This window comes from Eretmochelys imbricata, chromosome 4 (genome assembly GCF_965152235.1).
Source record: "Eretmochelys imbricata isolate rEreImb1 chromosome 4, rEreImb1.hap1, whole genome shotgun sequence".
In the NCBI taxonomy this organism is placed as follows: Eukaryota; Metazoa; Chordata; order Testudines; family Cheloniidae; genus Eretmochelys; species Eretmochelys imbricata.
In genome coordinates, this window is record NC_135575.1 from 87,736,722 (window position 1) to 87,759,285 (window position 22,564).

At 43.4% G+C, this 22,564-nt stretch overlaps 1 protein-coding gene across 4 annotated transcripts in view; it reads left to right on the plus strand.

The window, feature by feature from the left end:
• MTUS1 (microtubule associated scaffold protein 1) overlaps positions 1 to 22,564 on the plus strand; it is a 147,485-nt gene that overhangs the window by 82,718 nt on the left and 42,203 nt on the right. The window lies entirely within an intron of this gene.

Here is a 22,564-nt window from a genome sequence, read left to right on the forward strand (position 1 = left end):
AATTAAAAAAAAAAAAAATTACAAAAAAAAATTGTTTGAGCTCCAGCATCTTTCTTTACAAATTAAGCACTGGTGTAGATGCACCCAAAGGAACCTTCCAGTAGGAGTGCTTTCTTTTTTTCTGTAGCATTCATTTTTTGTACACTTATCTTTTGTTTCATCTCTAAACTATATAGATGTAGCATTGTGTATCTCTCTTCCTATGTGGGAAGTCTTCATAGAAATATAGGCTGTGTCAGCATTTGTTACCCTTCTCTGGGCCTTTTTTCTAATAGGACCTTTAAGATATGACTACAATTAAAAACAGTATCCAAGATGAGGTTCTTTGCCTTCAATGCCTTTTTGGTGTTAATTGAAGGCCTCCAATTAATCACACTCAATATATTTCAATACCATTAAACTGTCCCTTGTATCCTAACATTATTGACTACCTGCATTGAACAGGTGTTCATTATTCTGTTTACCGTAATGTGCAGATATCTTCTAGTGACTTAATTTACTTGACAATCAGTTGTGTACAACTAGTTCAAATTATTACATCCAATATATACACTGTACTGCTATCTCCTAACACCTTGAAAACTTTCTGCAAATAACATGCATATATAGTAGATCATTGGGTCACTGCCATAGCCCTGTTTTTTTCTGCTAAAATTTATTGTAAATATTTTCTATTTGGAGACTTGGCCCCATAGCCCTGCCTTTAAAAAGACTTGTTTTCGCAGTATGTAAGGATGGTGTTACACTTGAAGAGCAATCCAGTCGATGCTTAAGGACCCTTTAAACATGGTTGGCTCTTGTACATAAATTGAATCACTTGAATCTAGGTTTTATTATTTCAGCTAATAGAAGCAGGAATATTCTGTGACCTTGTTCAGCTTCTGTGTAAAGGATAAGCATCTTTCCTGATCGCTTTTAGAGTAAGGTGAAGGGGTGGATGTGACACAGAAAGGCCCAGACAAGTATATCACCCTGTATCTGACAACCTTCTCAATATTTCACCAAAGGGAGTCGAAAGCTCAGAACTAGCTAATTGTCATGGTTATTGCAATATGTTTCTATGGGAAACGATTTGAGTGATCTAACATGTAGGATATTGTATCCCAAATCTGATGGGAGTGAAACCTGTTACCTGAAGAGAGGAAATCTGAGAGCTAACCCAATTAACATGAGAACAATGGACATCTGTCAACTGAGCCAGTTTGTGTTTACAGTTGGGGCCAGATGCAGCGTTCAGAGTTTACAAGGACAAAAAGAACCGCATTAAAAGTCTCTGAATAGGGACCCCTGAATTGAAGGACATTATTCTGTGATTGTATAAAAGAAAAGAGTATAAGAAGTCAGTCAGTGGGGCAAGGGGGGTCCCATGAAAAGTGAATCCCAATCCTTTGGACTTGCTGAGCTCCGCAAAGGCTAACCTTGGGGTAAGAAATACTTTATTAGACAGGAAAGTAATTTATTAACAAGTATAGGCTACAGATTGCATGTTATGTTTTTCTTCTACCTGTAACTTTTTTTCCAAATTTATCCTTGCTTGTATTTGAATTTTTACCTCAAGCTCTGTTAAATAAACTGCAACTGAAGCCATTTTAAATTTCCCTTTGAAGTCTGCAAACCAATTACATTGGAGTTGAGCCAAATTATCTTCAGGACTATCAACTTCAGAAGATGCCTGCCATTAAAAGCTATACTATCAAAATTCATTATTTGTAAGATCTGTGGTGTCTCTCCTATTCTCTTGATAGCCATAGTTTAACTGAAGTCCTGGTGCCTAGTAAACTTCCACAAGCAGTATGTTATTTCAAGCATTTTCCTCCACTAAAAATGGACTTTATGGAATTGCTGTTAACTAAAATTCTTAGCAAAACGTGCATACATCCAAATCCACCCAGCCCCATTGGAGTAAAGTAACAGGATGGCACTCTATTTATATATTTCTTTAATTAGATCTAGTAATGGTACTGTACTGTTTTTCCTAATCTGAGACAGGTATTGGCCCCAAAGTTGTGTTAAACCCTAAATCTACCTTTAATATATGCATGTAGAGGCATTATCTTGTATTTGTCAATACTGTATTAGGAAATTATCAGTCAACCATTAAACTCCTCAGCTATCAGAATTTGCCCAGATTTCTATAGTTAGACTTAAGATTCATTAAGGGTAGTCTTTATAAATATGATACGCTTGAAATGTGGATAACCAGTTTAAGATTTGAGAATTCTTGACCTTAAAATTCTAAAACCCAGTTTTTACTTATCGGGAATTCAAGTAACTTTCTCTCAATTATTGTAATGTTGCTACAACAAACTAATGCAAGATAGTGATCTTCTTGTCAGCAAGAGTATTTATCGGAAATGAGCCAGGCACCTGATGTAAATGTCAGAAATTGGACTGTCTATTGTTAAATGTGTGTGTGCTTGCAGTGTTAAAAGGACACATCAGATTGAAATCAGTCAAGTAAAAATGTCATTACCCCTGTTCTGTTGTCCCTTGCCAAGTTTTTGTGGCTTTATATCGTGCTTTCCTGTTTTTAAAACCGACAAGCAAGAAGGGGAACAATGAAACTGAGAATACTCAGTGTTATCAAATGCAGGCTAAATCTAAAAGTTCGTTCTTCTGTTGTAGTAATCTTGGTAGTTGATGGTTGTAACTGTAGCAGGTTTAAAAAAACATTGGAGCAGTGCGGTTTTCAGTTGATTATTGACTTTAACTCTTTGATATTACTTTTATCAACTTATTCACTATATTAATCTTCTAAGAATACAGTAAATTTGAAGTTATTTACATTAATAGAAACCACAAACCTAGTTTAAAAGATCTGGCATAATGAGTCTGTAGTAAACTCAATAGGAACCAGAGTTGGTTACGTTAAAACAAATCTGAACCCGAGATTGTACTGTTATAATCTCTTGTAAAACTGTCAATGAGAATGAGGGGTGCTCCATGTTGCAGACAGCATGCTGAAAATCTGTCCATTTTACTCTCCTAAACCTTCCCAGCCAATACTGCGACCTCCTGGTTGCTCTGTAAGATTGTAATTGGGCCACTTTTTGTTGTAAAATAAAAAATGATCCATACTTTGTGTAGAAGTAAAACTCTTAGATATTGCTGTTTGTTCAGACAAATGTTAAATATTATGAAACAGTTTTTTCATCCACTTTGAATTAAAATTCCAAATGTTTAAAATCAAAGCCAACCACTGAAGTACCACTGAACTCAAAACAATAAGTTGGGCTTCACCTGTTGAAATTCAATGCCAATAAGAAATATATTTTCTCACACTAATAGAAATAGAGTAACTCTAGACATGTCAGTCTTCTCCACAGTATTAGCTAGAGTAAATCTTCTTTCTTAAACTTCATACTCTGAAGCTATTCTGTTGAGGCTTATCTTTTAGGTGAAAATGAATTGCATTGTGGTAGTGGCTTGAATTACGTTGTTTGGCCACTGCAGTGATATTAGCATAGATCTTGCCTAAATCATGTTTTTTTAAGTAATACATGAATTGTAATTATTGTACATTTGTGTCCTGTTTAGAATCAGGACAATTGTACTTAAAATAGATTAATTTTATTTGGATTACAAAATGTTTATATGCCCATTTTATGCAAAACTAACTTAAGGATAAGATACTTAAACTGCTATAGAAATAAGTTACTGAAACTTTAAATAGAGAACAGAACAGCTTAGAGAAATTTTGGATGAGGAGCGATATGTCTGGAGCACTGTCATGGATGGGTATAAACTGTTCAGGAAGGAAAAGCCGGGGAGAAAAGGTGGAGGAGTTGCATTGTATGTAAGAGAGCAGAATGATTGCTCAGAGTTCCAGTATCAAACTGGAAAGAAGCCCGTTGAGAGTCTTTGGGTCAAGTTTAGAGGCGAGAGCAACAAGGATGGTGTCGTGGTGGACGTCTTGCTATAGACCACATGACCAGGAGGAGGAGATAGACGAGGCTTTATTTGGATAACTAACAGAAATTTCCAGATCACAGGGCCTGATTCTCATGGGGGACTTCAATCACCCTGACATCTGCTGGGAGAGCAATACAGCAGTGCACAGACAATCCAGGAAGCTTTTGGAAAGTGTTGGGGACAACTTCCAGGTTCAAGTGCTGGAGGAACCAACTAGGGGCTGTGATCCGCTTGATCTGCTGCTCACAAACAGGGAAGAATTGGTAGAGGAAGTAGAAGTGGGTGGCAACCTGGGCAGCAGTGACCATGAGATGGTAGAGTTCAGGATCCTGACCAAAGGAAGAAAGGAGAGCAGCAGAATACGGACCCAGGACTTCAGAAAAGCAAATTTTGCCTCCCTCAGGGAACTGATGGGGAGGATCCCCTGGGAGGCTAATATGAGTGGGGAAGGAGTCTAGGAGAGCTGGCTGTATTTTAAAGAAGCCTTATTGAGGGTGCAGGAACAAACCATCCCGATGCGCAGAAAGAATAGCAAATATGGCAGGGAACCAGCTTGGCTTAACAGAAGTCTATGGTCACCTTAAACACAAAAAGGAAGTTTACAAGAAGTGGAAATGTGGAGAGAGAACTTTGGAGGAATATAAAAATATTGCTTAAGCATTCAGGGGTGTAATCAGAAAGGCCAAAGCACAATTGGAGTTGCAGCTAGCAAGGGATGTGAAGGGTAACAAGAATGGTTTCTTGTTAGTGTAAGGGAACTGTTGCTCCCTTACTAACATTTAGTGGGTGTGTTTTAGTTGCTAGCTCCCAGTACTAAAAGGGGGAAGAATCGATGGGGCCTGAGACTGCCAGTCCCTAGGAGCAATGGGGAGAGGCCAATGCTCTAGGTCAGCCTGAATGACAGGGTGGGCAGGCTAATCAGGGATTCAGGAGGCTGGGGAGGTCCGTCATCCATGTGAGCTGGAATTGCCTGAGTCAGAGTGGGGCCGAGCTAAGGAGAAAGCAGGGGTCCAAGCTGAGCTGGGGAGCAGAGCTGTGCCAGATCCAGAGGGACCAGAAAAGCAGCCCGGAGAGAGCAGACTCTGGGGCTGCAGCTCTGCTCCCAGGACAAAGCCAGAAGCACAGCCCAGAGAGAGCAGACTTGCCCTGGGAGGAGAGCTGCAGCAACCAGAGCCAGAGGGGCCAGAGAAGCAGCCCATGAAGCTGGGAGCAGAGCAGAGCAGCAGCCGTGCTGAGGTGGGGGGGGGGGCTGGGGCTGGAACAGTCCTGGGCCAGGTGTTGTGAGCAGCTGGGGAGAGCGAGCAGGGACCCTGGGCAGCGGGCCCAGCACAGGGAGACCCCTCAGCCAGGAGGCTCTGCAGGCCAGACTCGGAGGGGGATTGGTAACCCTGACAGGGTGGGGGCAACGCTGGGAAGAAGGGCCCTGCCACCTAGAGCCTGAGAGCGTGTGGCCACGAGCAGAGCGAGTCCACCCCACAGCATCGCTGCAGCACAGCCAGGGCCTGAGAAGGAGGCCTGGGACTTACGAGGAACAGACTGAACTTCCCTGACATTCCAGAGACACTGTTTGTGATGTTCCCTGCCACAGAGCAGGGTGATGTTTCCTTTAACCTTTCCCATTTTTCTTATTCTTTTTTAAATTAATTGTTGATTAAATAACTTGCATTTGCTTTAAATTGTATGTAATGATCAGTGGGTCAGAGAAGTGCTCAGTGCAGAGAGAGTACCCCGGAGTGGGGACACCCTAGCCCCTGTCCAAGGTGACCACAGTAGGGTTGGGGGTTGAGCCCCCCAGGAATCCTGGGCCCAGCCTTGTTGGGGTTACGAGGACTTTGCCAGACAGGAGAGTGGAAGGGAAGTCCTCAAGGGCAGGGAGGCCTCTGCGTTAAGGAAGTGGGAGCGAGGACTCGGATCCTTTCGCAGCCCACTTCACTGGGGTAGTGCAGAAGCCAGGAAAGTTCTCCACAATAGCGGGACTGTTCCCCCGCTTACATTAGCAACAAGAAGGTGGTCAGGGAAAGTGTGGGACCCTTACTGAATAGGGGAGGCAACTTAGTGACAGATGATGTGGAAAAAGCTGAAGTACTCCATACTTTTTTTTTTTTTTGCCTCAGTCTTCACAGACAAGGTCAGCTCCCAGACTGCTGCGCTGAGCAGCACACTACGGGGAGAAGGTAAGCAGCCCTCAGTGGTGAAAGAACAGGTTAAGGACTATTTAGAAAAGCTGGACATGCACAAGTCCACGGGATCCAATGCATCGGAGGGTGCTGAGGGAATTGGCTGACATGATTACAGAGCTGTTGGCTGTTATCTCCGAAAACTCATGGCAATCGGAGGAGGTCTTGGATGACTGGAAAAAGGCAAATATAGTGCCCATCTTTTAAAAAGGGAAGAAGAAGAATCTGGAGAGCTACAGACCAGTTAGCCTCACTTCAGTCCCTGGAAAAATCATGGACCAGGTCCTCATGGAATCCATTTTGAAGCACTTGGAGGAGAGGAAGGTGATCAGGAACAGTCAACATAGATTCACCAAGGGCAAGTCATGCCTGACCTACCTGATAACTGGCTCAGTGGATATGGGGAAAGCAGTAGACATGATATATATCTTGACTTTAGCAAAGCTTTTGATATGGTCTCCCACAGTGTTCTTGACAGCAAGTTAAAGTAGTATGAATTGGATGAATGGACTATAAGGTGAGTTGAAAGCTGGTTAGATCGTCGGGATCAATGGGTAGTGATGAACGGCTTGATGCCTAGTTGGCAGCTGGTATCAAGTGGAGTGCCGCAGGGGTTGGTCCTGGGGCTGTTTTTGTTGAACATCTTCATTAATGATCTGGATGATGGGATGGATTGCACCCTCAGCAAGTTTGTGGATGACACTAAACTGGGGGAGAGGTAGATATGCTGGAGGGTAGGGATAGGGTTCAGAGTGACCAAGACAAATTGGAGGATTGGGCCAAAAGAAATCTGAGGTTCAACAAGGACAAGTGCAGATTCCTGCACTTAGGATGGAAGAATCCCATGCACTGCTACAGGCTGGGGACCAACTGGCTAAGCGGCAGTTCTGCAGAAAAGGACCTGGGGATTACAGTGGATGAGAAGCTGGATATGAGTCAGCAGTGTGCCCTTGCAGCCCAATATGCTGTTAGCCTTCTTGGCAACATTAGTAGAAGTATTGCCAGCAGATCAAGTGAAGTGATTATTCTCCTCTATTTGGCACTCGTGAGGCCACATCTGGAATATTGTGTCCAGTTTTGGGACCCCCTCTACAGAAAGGATGTGTACAAATTGGAGAGAGTCCAGCAGAGGGCAGTGAAAATGATAAGGGGGCTGGGACACATGACTTATGAGGAGAGGCTGAGGGAACTGGGCTTGTTTAGTGTGCAGAAGAGAAGAGCAAGAGGAGGATTTGAGAGCAGCCTTCAACTACCTGAAGGGGGTTTCCAAAGAGGATGGAGCTCTGCTGTTCTCAGTGGTGACAGGTGACAGAACAAGGAGCAATGGTCTCAAGTTGCAATGGGGGAGGTCTAGGTTGGATATTAGGAAAAGCTATTTCATTAGGAGGGTGGTGAAGCACTGGAATGGATTACCTAGGGAGGTGGTGGAATCTCCATCTTTAGAGGATTTTAAGGCCCGGCTTGACAAAGCCCTGGCTGAGATGATCTAGTTGGCATTGGTCCTGCTCTGAGCAGGGGGTTGGACTAGATGACCTCCTGAGGTCTCTTCCAATCCTAGTCTTCTTTGATTCTATGACATTGCTAACAGTCCTCAAACAATGGCAAGAAGAGGATTGGAATTTTGATTCACAGTATCCAGGAATGTTTTACAGTGAGATGTATCCTGGTGACATAGCCCAGGAGAATTTGCTGGCTGGAACCCATGTGGTTGAGAGGATGATGAGAAACTAAACTCTAGAGGGCATAACTAAGAAGCAGATACCATTACGTCATCCTGTAGAATAGGAGAGACAATTATGAGAAGTGATGTAAGCATGAGTTATAGGAAGTGTGATTTAAAACAGATGTGGAAGTGGGTCATCAATCTATAAGCAGCCATAGTTCTGGCATTTCCTGACTGAGTGCTTAACTCTGTGCAACTAGAACATTCTCAAGTTAATTTTCTATTATTGGAATTTCCAAAGATTTCAAAAGTCGGAGGATTTAGAAATCGCTGTATTTTCAATGTCTGTCTTCAGTGAATGGGATGTTTCAGTGAGCATGGCTATATTAACGATACGGCATTGTTTCCCTGATAAAGACTCAGGAAATTCAAGTCCCATGAGCTGCCATTGGAAATGGATCAGTTGAAATTGCTCTAAGGCAGTGGTCACCAAACGGTAGACTGTGATCAGCTGGTCGATTGTGGAGCCTCTGACATTTTCTGTTTCACTGAGACTGAGATCATAAGAGGCTCCATGATGGACTAGTCGATCAACAGTTTGGCAGTGCAGCAGGGCCCATGCTGCTCCCAGAAGTGGCTGGCTTGTCCGGCAGTGGCTACTGGTGGAGGGAAGGGGATAGGGTCTCTGCATGCTGCCCTTGCCTGCAAGCTCACCCCCGCAGCTCCCATTGGCTGGGAATGGGGAACTGTGGCCAATGGGAGCTGCGGGGGAGGTGCCTGCGGATGGGGGCAGAGTGCGGAGCCATTTGCTCCTCCCCTCAGAGCCACTTCTGGACATGCCGGCCACTTCCAGGAGTGGCATGGGGCCAGGGCAGGCAGGGAGCCTGCCTTAGCCCTACTGCACCACCACCTGAGGTAAGCGATGCCCTGCTGGAGCCCATACTCCGAACCCCTCCTGCCCCCTAACCCCCTGCCCCCTCCCAGAGCCTGTACCCCAACCTGCTGCCTGAGCCCCCTCCTGGAGCCAGCACCCCATCCCTCTCCCCCAGTCCTGAGCCCTCTTCTGCACCCAAACTCCCTGCCCCAGTCTCAGCCCGGAGCTGCCTCCTACACTCCAAACTCCCCTGTCCCAGCCCAGTGAAAGTGAGTAAGGGAGAGGAGAGCAAACAACAGAGGGAGGGGGGGATGGGGATGAACGGGGCATAGCCTTGGAGAGGGGGCAGGGCAAAGGGTGTTTGGGTTTATGTGATTACTGTTCTTTCTATGTTTTCTTTAAGGTAGATCGTGGGTTGCACTTAAATTCAAAAAGTGATCTTGTGCTTAAAAAGGTTAGAGACCACTGCTTTAAGGTTGTCGATAATTCAAATGCTGCAGCTCATTGACTAAAAAACTTTACCCTTGCTTGTGCATGCTTTAAAAATTTTAGTCAATCATACTGAACATGCAGTATGAAATAGATTATTTAAATACAATGAAACACTACTTCAGTGAAATGACTGATAAACAAGTTATTTAACTGAGGTGGCCTTTTCTTGTACTGGGTACGCTGGGATATTTCAGAGTGGTCTCAAGGCAGAGAAGGTTGCCTAATAAAAGGTCTCTAGTACAGGGTTCAATGTGAAAGGTACTGAGAAGAGGTGCTTCTACTGCAGAATGTGTTGGTCTTCCAAGTAGTCAGAATCCCTAAATATGCCTTAAAGAACTTTTCAACATGCATGATTTCTGATTATTTCCTGGATTGTCTTCATGAAAATGCAGAAATAGTGGACAGGAAAATGAACAGATCCTTTGCTAATAAACTCAGGGTGAAAGGGAGTAGATAGTGAAGGAAAGGGCCTCTTCCCCCCCTCCCTGCAGGGCAGCCTAGATGATTCTATAAAGTCTGTATTTCACTGATCAAATAGGACCATTTTGTCCATAATACTTCACACTTTACAATGCTTAAATTTCAGATACCTTCAAAAATGTGGCTAACACAGTTTACACAGGAGACCCGAGGCACAAATGTCACTGGCTCAAAGTCAATGAATCAGTAATTGTGAACCTAGATCCCCTGAATTTCATGTGCTCTAACAAGATGAAACTTCTTCCATGTTGAAAAGAAATCTTGGGGGAAAATACTAAGAAATGTATAGAAATCTCTGCTGAAACTATGAATTTCAGTCAACTTTGTGTCTTAAATCAAAATACAGATTCATGATGAGATGGGGGGAGGAGGAAGAATAAACCTGTATAACGAAAAGAAAAGGAGTACTTGTGGCACCTTAGCGACTAACTAATTTATTTGAGCATAAGCTTTCGTGAGCTACAGCTTACTAAACCTCAATATAAGAAATGGATGAAATTAAAAACCATCCAACTAGAGTTTTCTACATCACTTTCAAGAGGCAAAAATTGTAATGAATAGGGTCTTTAATACATCTGTGATTAATCTGCTACATCTCTTATCTGAAATTTAACACTGGCATATTCAGGTTACGCCTGAAGTTGGGGAGTAGGAGAAAGAAATATCCCATACAGAGTAAGGGCTTGTCTAAACTTACAGGATTGCAGCTGCGCCAATGTAGCGCTTAGTGTGCAGACACTACCTACCCCAATGGGAGAGTTTCTCCCATTGGCATAGGTACTCCACCTGTCAGGGAGGTGGAAGAGCTATGTTAATGGGGAATCACTCCCCTGGATATAGCACTGTCTGCACCGAAAGTTAAGTTGGGAGTTGGATTTTCCACATCCCTGAGCAACATAGCTATACTGACATAAGTTTGTAGTGTAGACCAGGGCTAAGTCAGACCTAATTTGAATTGTAATTACACTTAAGAATCCTGTCTGACTAGACCTACTCAGTTCAGTGTCTCCAAAGGAATGAATAAACATCTGATGGTTCAGAACTTGTATTAAATAAAGCCATTAAACCATTAGAGACTTCAGAGAATATGTACTGAAGACATGAATACTGTAGTCTGAGATTTAATTGAAGTCTGGAATTTGTGTTTACTAATAAGCCAAAGGCAAATGAAAATTGATTCCCTAGTAGAAGTGTTCTATAAAAACACAGTAACAGAAACTGAAGGTCATGATTAGCACCCTTAGAAAACACTTAAAAGGTTGTGTCAGAGGAAAGGCACTGCTGAGACAAATAATATTGAGCATCTTGTAAGAAGTTTGTTTGCTGTAGTATAAAAACTTTCTAGTGCCCTGAGGAATGTGGTGAATCCAAAAAAGGTTATGGAAACAAAACCACCAATAGTATTTCAGTGGTCCCATAATGAACTTTGCTGCCTCAATTTTGTATTTGAAGTAGGGTAGATAAGATGGCTCTGTCACTAACTCCTTTTCGTAAAGCACAAATCGAAAAACAATGCTTCTGTGCTCTTTGGAGATTCACTGCAATGGTGTTCTTAGTCTAAGTTGCCCTCCTACTCCACCTTGTTAACACTTCATAGCTATTCATTATTATGTTTGGAATGCATGGTGACTTTTCTGAATGGCACTTTGTAAAAGTAGAATATCAGCTGATTTCACCAGCTCTCTTTGCCTCCTAAATAAGGTGAGAGAGAACTGATATTTCAAGTCAAACTTTTTGGACCGCTTTCATTTAGAATTGGTATTTTTTTCCCCCAAATCAAAGCATCTGCTTTTATTTGTAAATTCTTTAGGACCCAGATTGATCTTGTCTGTCCAAACACTGAGACTTAAATTTATAAGGGGTCAAATTCTGCCATCCTCTCTTTCTCTCGTCCAATTGAAAGCAATAAGACTACTTGTGTGGGTACTGCTTGGGTGTATAAGGAAGCAGAAACTGGGCCCAACGATCAAAGTATATGCAATATTGATACATGGATTTTGGAGGAGCAATGCATAAACCACCATAGTTATCTTCTAGGGTAGAGTTAATGGTGCAAGAATGGATGACCAAAGAGCAGATTATAGAAAAATGTCATTCATTGGGTTCTACGGTGTGGTCTGTGGACAACTTTACCTCTGAATCAGAGGTGCGGTCTCCTGAAAAAACAGGTCCCAATATGTGATGCTTCATCTTGATAAAATGAACCTCTGCTTGGATCAAGATGGTGCATTCCATGCTGTGAACTGTGACCATTAAAGGCTGCGTCTTACAGTTAAAAATAGGGTGGTTGCAATTTAGTCTTCTGCAAATTGAGTATAACACCTGGCAAATTGCTAAAGTGACCTTTTGCTGGGCAGATTTGGATGCTTACATTGTAAGAACTATTTTCAAGTAAACAAAACATTAATTTATTATACCTGCCTATAGTTCCTAATGTTTAACATGCCTTTTTCCCTTTGATTTTTAGGAGTAGGGGACTACAATTAGACAGCATAACTCACTTGTCAGGCTTTCCTTTTTAATGGTAAAATTAAGATCACCATTTACACAACAGTAAAAATCATTTAAGTACTTGTTATACTAATGAGATTCTATTTGATGCACTCAATTGGAATAATTAACTTTTTGCTCAGATTCATAGATTCAAGGCCAGAAGGGACCATTGTAATCATATAGTCTATGGTCTGTGTTATATAGGAGGTCAGAACTTCCCCAAAATAATTCCTAGAGCATATCTTGTAGAAAAATCCAATTTTGATTTAAAAATTCAGTGATGGAGAATCCATCACAACCCTTGGTAAATTGTTCCAATAGTTAATTGCCCTCACCATTTAAAAATATACACCTTATTTTCTATTTGAATTTGTCTAGCTTCAATTCCAGCCATTGGATCGTGCCATACTTTTCTCTGCTAGGCTGAAGAGCCTGCTATGTGTGTTCCTCAGGTAGATACTTAGACTGTAATTGTTGCCCTTTAATTTTCTCTTTGTTAAGCTAAATACATTAAGCTCTTTGAGTCTACCACTGTCAAGCATGTTTTCTAATCCTTTAATCATTCTCATGGCTCTTCTCTGAACTCTCTTCAGTTTATCAACATCCTTAAATTCTGGGCACAGTATTCCAGCAGCAGCACCAGTGCCAAATATAGAGGTAAAATAACTTCTTTACTCCTACTGAAGATTCCCTGGATCACATTAGCTCTTTTGGCCACAGCATTTCCCTGGGAAGTCACGTTCAGCTAATTATCCACCGTGACCCCAAAGTATTTTTTCAGAGTCACTGTTTCCCAGGATAGTCCTCCATCCTGTAAGTATGGCTTACATTCTTTGTTCCAAGATGTAAACATTTACATTTAGCTGTCTTAAAACATATACAGAGCAATCTGGATCGCTTGGTATCAGTGACATGTCCTCTTCATTATTTACCACTCCCCCAACTGTTTTGTTATCTGCAAACTTTCAGTGACTGTTTTCTTCTTGGTCATTGATAAAAGTATTGAATTGCACAGGGCAAAGAACAGGTCCTTGTAGGACCTCACTGGAAACGCACCACTTGATGACTATCTGCCTGTGCGCACCCCAACACCAGCAGGGGGTGCACAGGCAGCTGGTCTAGTCTCCTGGCTGCAAGGGTGATGAGTGAGGCATTCTGGGGCACTGGAGGCTGTGGCGCTTTAAAACTGAGCTGCTCCTCCAGAGTTCAGCATGCAGGCAGGAACGTGGGCTCCAGCTACAGCAGCAAACGCTCCAGGCCAGGTTCCAGCAGGACCTCAGGAAGTCTAGCACTGCTCATGCTCTGCCTGCTCACAGAGGAGGCACAAGATGCGCTGCACAAACTCCTGGATATTTTACGCTCATCAGTGCTGAGGCATGTTATGATCCTGATTAATGTGGGACTTCTGGAACCTGCAAGGATCCTCGAGCAGACTCTGGCATCTGTGGCACTCATGTCAAAATGAGCAGATAGGCAGTATCAGGTCCTGGTGATGGGATATGAACAGTTCTGTTCCCACCCAATGCTGGGGTCCCTGGTGGAGACAGCAGCTAATGAGAGAACTCACTAGGGCAACCAGAAGTCAACCACCAAGGACAAGGAGGCAAAATGCCTCAACTGGCTCTCTCCAAAAAGGCATACTCTAGTGCAGCCTCTCCAGATGAGGATCTCCAATTGTCAGGTTGTCCTAGCAAAATATGATTGCCTCAAGTGGAGTGCGTTGCAACAATTGATTGACAAGCTAGACAGGACTTCAGAGATGAATTCCAGATGATCCGTGTGAAGGGGCATTGAGTAGCTAGAACCACACTACAGTTGGCCCTGAATGCCACAGATATGGCAACAGCAAATGAAGACTTACCATTTGAAGGCTGCTCACTTTCACAAGAGACTAGATGAGGTGTTGAAGTCCCTCTGACTATAGGGCCACCCTCAATAATTAGGAATGTATGTCCTGACCACCAAAAGGAGCCACTTTAGGTTCCAACCTGATCAGTGGCACCAACAGCCATACTCCTATTTCAGACAGCCAGAGCCATCTGGCCTCAAGGAGGAAGCCCACCATAGGATCTACCTCCCTCTAGCACCATTTCTGCACTAGTGCTGACCATGCAGCAAGTTTGATGTGACATTTGAGGACAGCATACCATCCTTCCCTCCTTTCAGGAACCCTCTGACACACTTCCAACAGGCCTGGTCCAGTAACGCCCCAAGACTACTGGATGCTGGAGGTGATCCAGAGAATTCACACCATTCAGTACCTCTCCCTTCTCTCAACCACCCCCCCTCTTCACATCCCTATTCAGGGACCCTTCCCATGAGAATCTGCTTGGATAAGCACTGCAGTGCTTTCTCACTTTTGGTGCTATTGAGGCTATTCCCATCAACAGAGGGGAAAGGGAAGTTATTTGCATTACTTTCGTATCCCCCAGAAAATGGGGACAGGGTTCAACCAATACTGGACCTCAAGAAGCTCAGGTTGGCAATGGGCTTTGTTGCAAGGATAGGTTCCTGGGTAAGTGTTTTTGTTGTGTGGTTGCTGGTGAGTATTAGCTTCAGGTTGGGGGGCTGTCTGTAAGCAAGGACTGGCCTGTCTCCCAAGATCTGAGAGTGATGGATTGTCCTTCCCACTGAGGGTTACCAAAAGAAACTACACCATCTGCTCAAGAAACTCCCTGAAAAAGCACAAGAGCAAATCCGCACAGACGCACCCTTAGCAGGGGTATTCTATCTGCTACCCAAGATCCATAAACCTGGAAATTCTGGACACCCCATCATCTCAGGCATTGGCACCCTAACAGCAGGATTGTCTGGCTATGTAGACTCCCTCCTCAGGCCCTACGGTACCAGCACTCCCGGCTATCTTCGAGACACCACTGACTTCCTGAGGAAACTACAATCCATCGGTGATATTCCTGAAAACACCATCCTAGCCACTATGGATGTAGAAGCCCTCTACACCAACATTCCACACAAAGATGGACTACAAGCCGTCAGGAATAGCATCCCCAATACCATCACGGCAAACCTGGTGGCTGAACTTTGTGACTTTGTCTTCACCAATAACTATTTCACATTTGGGGACAATGTATACCTTCAAATCAGTGGCACTTCTGTGGGTACCAGCGTGGCCCCACAGTATGCTAATATTTTTATGGCTGACTTAGAACAACGCTTCATCAGCTCTCGTCCCCTTATGCCCCTACTCTACTTGTGCTACGCTGATGACACCTTCATCACCTGGACCCTTGGAAAAGAACCCCTTGAGGAATTCCGCCATGATTTCAACAATTTACATCCCACCATCAACCTCAGCCTGGACCAGTCCACACGAGACCCACTTCCTGGACACTATGGCGCTAATAAGCGATGGTCACACAAACACCACCCTATACTGGAAACCTACTGACTGCTATGCCTACCTATATGCCTCCAGCTTTCATCCAGACCACATCACACGATCCATTGTCTACAGTCAAGCTCTACGATACAATCTCATTTGCTCCAACCCCTCAGACAGAGACAAATACCTACAAGATCTCTATCAAGCATTCTTACAACTACAATACCCACCTGCGGAAGTGAAGAAACAGATGGACAGAGCCAGAAGAGTACCCAGAAGTCACCTACTACAGGACAGGCCCAACAAAGAAATAACAGAACACCACTAGCAGTCACCTTCAGCCCCCAACTGAAACCTCTCCAGCGCATCAAGGACAGACAGCCCCCCAACCTGAAGCAAATACTCACCAGCAACTGCACACCACACAACAAAAACACTAACCCAGGAACCTATCCTTGCAACAAAGCCTGTTGCCAACTGTATCCACATATCTATTCAGGGGACACCATCATAGGGCCTAATCACATCAGCCACACCATCAGAGGCTCGTTCACCTGCACATCTACCAGTGTGATATATGCCATCATGTGCCAGTAATGCCCCTCTGCCATGTACATTGGCCAAACTGGACAGTCTCTACATAAAAGAATAAATGGACACAAATCAGACGTCAAGAATTATAACATTCAAAAACCAGTTGGAGAACACTTCAGTTGCTCTGGTCACTCAATTACGGACCTAAAAGTCACAATATTACAATAAAAAAACTTCAAAAACAGACTCCAACGAGAGACTGCTGAATTGGAATTAATTTGCAAGCTGGACACCATTACATTAGGCTTGAATAAAGACTGGGAGTGGTTCATAGAATCATAGAATATCAGGGTTGGAAGGGACCCCTGAAGGTCATCTAGTCCAACCCCCTGCTCGAAGCAGGACCAATTCCCAGTTAAATCATCCCAGCCAGGGCTTTGTCAAGCCTGACCTTAAAAACTTCCAAGGAAGGAGATTCCACCACCTCCCTAGGCAACGCATTCCAGTGTTTCACCACCCTCTTAGTGAAAAAGTTTTTCCTAATATCCAATCTAAACCTCCCCCACTGCAACTTGAGACCATTACTCCTCGTTCTGTCATCTGCTACCATTGAGAACAGTCTAGAGCCATCCTCTTTGGAACCCCCTTTCAGGTAGTTGAAAGCAGCTATCAAATCCCCCCTCGTTCTTCTCTTCTGCAGGCTAAACAATCCCAGCTCCCTCAGCCTCTCCTCATAACTCATGTGTTCTAGACCCCTAATCATTTTTGTTGCCCTTCGCTGGACTCTCTCCAATTTATCCACATCCTCCTTGTAGTGTGGGGCCCAAAACTGGACACAGTACTCCAGATGAGGCCTCACCAATGTCGAATAGAGGGGGACGATCACGTCCCTCGATCTGCTCGCTATGCCCCTACTTATACATCCCAAAATGCCATTGGCCTTCTTGGCAACAAGGGCACACTGCTGACTCATATCCAGCTTCTCGTCCACTGTCACCCCTAGGTCCTTTCCGCAGAACTGCTGCCTAGCCATTCGGTCCCTAGTCTGTAGCGGTGCATTGGATTCTTCCGTCCTAAGTGCAGGACCCTGCACTTATCCTTATTGAACCTCATCAGATTTCTTTTGGCCCAATCCTCCAATTTGTCTAGGTCCTTCTGTATCCTATCCCTCCCCTCCAGCGTATCTACTACTCCTCCCAGTTTAGTATCGTCCGCAAATTTGCTGAGAGTGCAATCCACACCATCCTCCAGATCATTTATGAAGATATTGAACAAAACCGGCCCCAGGACCGACCCCTGGGGCACTCCACTTGACACCGGCTGCCAACTAGACATGGAGCCATTGATCACTACCCGTTGAGCCCGACAATCTAGCCAGCTTTCTACCCACCTTATAGTGCATTCATCCAGCCCATACTTCCTTAACTTGCTGACAAGAATACTGTGGGAGACCGTGTCAAAAGCTTTGCTAAAGTCAAGAAACAATACATCCACTGCTTTCCCTTCATCCACAGAACCAGTAATCTCATGATAAAAGGCGATTAGATTAGTCAGGCATGACCTTCCCTTGGTGAATCCATGCTGGTTGAGTCATTACACAAAGTAAAACTATTTCCCCATGTTTATTTTTTCCCCCTACTGTTCCTCACACGTTCTTGTCAACTGCTGGAAATGGCCCACTTTGATTATCATTTCAAAAGGTATTTTTCCTCTCCTACTGGTAATAGCTCACCTTACCTGATCACTCTCGTTACAGTGTGCATGGTAACACCCATTATTTCATGTTCTCCATGTATATAAAATCTCCCTACTGTATTTTCCATTGCATGTATCCAATGAAGTGAGCTGTAGCTCACGAAAGCTTATGCTCAAATAAATTTGTTAGTCTCTAAGGTGCCACAAGTACTCCTGTTCTCTTTGCGGATACAGACTAACACGGCTGCTACTCTGAAACTTATATTTTCTGTATTATCTATCCCTTTCCTGATGATTCCTAATATTGTTAGCTTTTTTGCCTGCAACTGCATATTGAGCAGATGTTTTCAGAGAACTATCCATGATGACTCCAAGATCTTTCTTGACAAGTAATAGTCAACTTAGACCCCATCAGTTTGGACATATCATTGGGATTGTTTTCCAGTGTGCATTATTTTGTACTTATCAACACTGAATTTCACCTACCATTTGGTTGCCCAGGCACCCAACTTTGTGAGATCTCTTTGTAACCCTTCAGAGTCTGGTTTGGACTTAACTCTTAAGTAATTTAGTATCATCTGCAACTTTTCCGCCTCACTTGTTACCCCTTTTCCAAATAAATTATGAACATATTGAACAGCACAGGTCCCAGTACAAATCCTGGAGGGATCCTGCTGTTTACCTCTTTCCAGTGTGAAAACTGACCATTATTCGTCCTATCCTTTGTTTCCTATGTTTTAACCAGTTACTAATCCACGAAAGGAGCTTCCTTCTTAGCCTATGTCTGCTTATTTTGCTTAAGAGTCTTTGGTGAGGGACCTTGTTAAGACTTTCTGAAAGCCCAAGTACACTATATCCACTGGATGTACTTGTTGACATCCTCAAAAACATTCTAATAGATTGGTGAAGCGTGATTTCCCTTACAAAAACCGTGTTGACTCTTCCCCAACATACCATGTTCATCTGTGTGTCTAATAATTCTGTTCTTTGCTGTAGTTTCACCCAGTTTGCCTCATATTGAAGGTAGGTTTGCCAGCCTGTAATTGTCAGGATTGTCTCCAAAGCCTTTTTAAAAAAAAAAATTGGCGTCACATTAGGTCTCCTCCAGTCTTCTGGTATAGAAGCTGACGTATTACTGTTAATTTATAAATTTGTTTCACAACCTCCTCTATTGACACTTCAATCTGGGGCAGTTCCTCAGATTTGTCACCTAAAAAGAATGGTTCAGGTGTGAGAATCTCCCTTGCATCCTCTGCAGTGAAGACTGATGCAAAGAATTAATTTAGCTTCTCTGCAGCAGCCTTGTCTTCCTTGAGTGCTCCTTTATCAGTTCAGTCATCCAGTGGCCCCACTGATTGTTGAGCAGGCTTCTTGCTTCTGATGTACTTTTTAAAAAACTTTTTTGCTGTTAATTTTTGCATGTTTTTCTTAGTTGCTCTTCAAATTCTTCTTTGGCCTGCTTAATTATGCTTTTACACTTGACTTGGCAGAGTTTCATGCTCCTTTCTATTTTCCTCAGTATTTGACTTGCAATTTTTGAAGAATGTCTTTTTGTCTCTAACTGCCTCTTTTACTCAGTTAACCTTAGTGGCATTTTTTGGTACTCTTATTGTTTCTTTTTTTGATTTGATTAGTTTGAGCCTCTATTATGGTGTTTTTAAAAAGTTTCCATGCAGCTTGCCAGCATTTCACTGTTGCGACTGTTCCTTTTAGTTTCCATTTAATTAGCCTCTTCAAAAAGGGGAACTAAACAAAAAGGAAGTTAAATGCTACTGTGGTGGGTTTCTTTGGTATTTTCTCCCCTAGAAGGATATTAAATTTAATTACATTATGGATGCCAATACTGAATGGTTCAGCTGTATTCACCTCTTGAACCAGATCCTTTGCTTCTCTTAAGACTAAATCAGAATTGCCTCTCCCCATGTGGGTTCCACAACTAGCTGTTCCAAGAAACAGTCAATAATGGTGTTTATCTCGGCATCCCATCCTGCGGTGACATTTGGGTGTAGATGAAATTGCCCATTATTGCGGGGTTTTGTGGTCTCTCTAATCTCCCTGATCATTTCACAATCATTGTCTCAGTAGTTTATCCCTACTGCTATATTCTTATTATTCAAGCATGGAATCTCTATCCATAGAGGCTCTATAGTAGTTTGATTCGTTTCAGATTTTTACTGTATTTGACCCTATGCTTGCTTTCACATATAGTGTCACTTCCCCACCAGCATGACCTCCTTCTGTCATTCCTATACATTTTGTACCTGGTATTACTGTATCTTCTTATCATGCGTATTCTATCTGTATCCTCCGTTAATACCACACACTCAGATCCACCCATCTTAGTATGAATTAGTATGACAAATTCCTTGAATTTGTATACAAACGTTTATAAAATTTGTCAATGTGCTGTTGCCTGCTTTGAAGTGCTTTAATTGAATGGGACTCTTTTTTATTTGACTGTTTCTCTTCAGTTCCTAGCTGTACTTTATCTACTTTTATCTTCTTCTCTTTACTAGGATATACAGAAACCCCTTTAATAAGCCCATCCCTAAGGGATGTCTGTCTGAGCTGTGTGCTTGTCTGCACCTGTCAGCTTTCCCCCAGCCCTTATTTTAAAAACTCTTCTGACCTTTTTAATTTTGCATGCTAGCAATCTGGTTCCATTTTGGTTTAAGGGGAGCCCATCCTTCCTGTATAGGCTCCTTCTTTCCCAAAAGGTTCCACGGTTCCGAATAAACATTAATTCCTCATTCCAGTGCCATCGTCTCCATGCATTGAGACCCCGCAGTTCTGCCTGTCTAAGTGGTACTGGAGGCATTTCACAGAATGCTACCAGGGAAGTCTTGGACTTCAATTTCTTACCTAGCAGCCTGAATATGGCTTCCAGTACTTTTTTTCCCTACCTTTCCCTATGTCATTGGTATCTCTGTGTGCCATGATCATAGATTCCTCACCACCACTGCACAAACATCTCTATCTAGGTGTCTCAAGAGGTCCACAATTTTTGCACCCAGCAGGCAATTCATCATGCAGTTCTCCCAGTTATCACAAACGCAACTACCTACATTTCTAACAATTGAATCCCTGCATTACTATTGTCTGTCTCTTCCTAATAACTGGGGTCCCTTGGTGTGAGAGGATACCATGACAGCATCTGGAAGGAGGTCCCAGTTTTGGGATCATTTACGTCTGCTCCAGTTTGTTGATCTTTCCCAGGGACCTTCATCCTCCTCAACAACACAGAGGCTGTCAGACTGGGGGTGGAACCCACCGTGTTCCTGAAAGTCTCCTCTATATACCTCTGTCTCCCTGAGAGACTTGGTCTCTGAGGGCCATGTACTGCTTTTACGGTGTGTACACATGCCACCTGCCCTCAAGGCAGGCAATCATACATGCTGCATTCAGTACAATAAACTGGATAGTCCCCGCTCTCTTGCTGGACCTCTGCCGGCATTATTTTTATTTTGCAAGATGTTTTATTGGTTTTGAGGGGCGATTAACCTAAGTTTAGTGTGTATATGTTAGGTGTATCTGCCTCTCTCAACCCACTCACAAAAAATCCCATTTGCTAGCTCCTCTGGTTGCTTAAAAGCTGCCTCTTTAAACCCTCTTTCTCCCTCAGTTAGCCCCGCCCCCTTGTCAAGCAATCCTAAAGGGATAAAGGATCAAATGGTAGCAAGCAAGAACCTTGTCAGTAAGCTTTCAGCCTAGCCACTCAGGTCACTTGGCGCAATACACAGCCTCCAAAGCAGATCACACTATAAACTGAATGTAAGCAAGCATCCAACAAACTCACCCCATAGGTCACGTAGTCTCTCCTCTTTCACCTGGAGAACTCCCATGCAGAAAATTCCCGTCTGCTACTCCTGTTTGCTCTGCACAGAGAATATGAAACTGGATTGCTCAGTGCATCAGAACATCCTATCAGTTAGCAGGCAGGTAACCATCCAACAAGATTTGCGCCCAGTCCACTAGAATACAGTCCAACTCTGTGATCTCCCTAGCAAGACTAACTATCCAAGATGCTTGCCAACTGGAAACCTGACTGTCAAGTATATGCATTTTCTAAGCACTATACAGTGGTGCAAGCAGCCAGGGATGCTGCAGGTTTGGGAAGATTAGTACTACTATCTGTTTTCACAGAGACTACTAATACCCCTGCCACAAGTGAGGGTCACAGCTGGGGAGTCACCAGCTGTGGAATATGCACACTGACTAGCACTTGAAGAAAAAGGTTGGCTATCTGTACAGTAGTGAATGTTCTTTGAGATGTTTAGTCCATATACATATGCCACATCCCACCTGCAATCCTTGGTGCTTAAGAGTCTAGGCGTCATGAGCTTTCGTGGTAGAGAAGGAACTGGGTGTGGCAGCATGGCTCTGCCTTTTATACCCTCCCATAAGGAAGGGAGGGGCTCATGTGCTGCCCTGAGGAATACTGCTGACTAGAACATTCCGATGGGTGTATGCTGGATGTGCACTTAGCAACTGTGGACTATGTATATGAACTGTTTATCTCAAAGAACATCCATCACTGTACTGGTAAGCAGCCTCCTTTTCCTTTTGTGCCAATAGGGAAACTAAATCAGAGAAGGGTGGAGGGACTTGCTCACACAAATTAGCAATAAATACCCACTTCTCTTGTAGTGTAGACCAGTATCCGCTCCACTGGACCATGTTGTCTGTGTATGACAGTTACCATTATCCTACAGGCCAAGACTCATCAAATTTAATCATAGGCTGACTACATCATAATATCTTGAGTTACCTACCTTCAGTTTGCAGAGACCACTTCATATCCCATCCACATTAGTAAAACATCCCTGTGGCAACTACAGCCGTTGCTTACATTGAAAAATATTGGGAAATAATGTATTTTTCGATGTCTTCAAGTGCAGTTT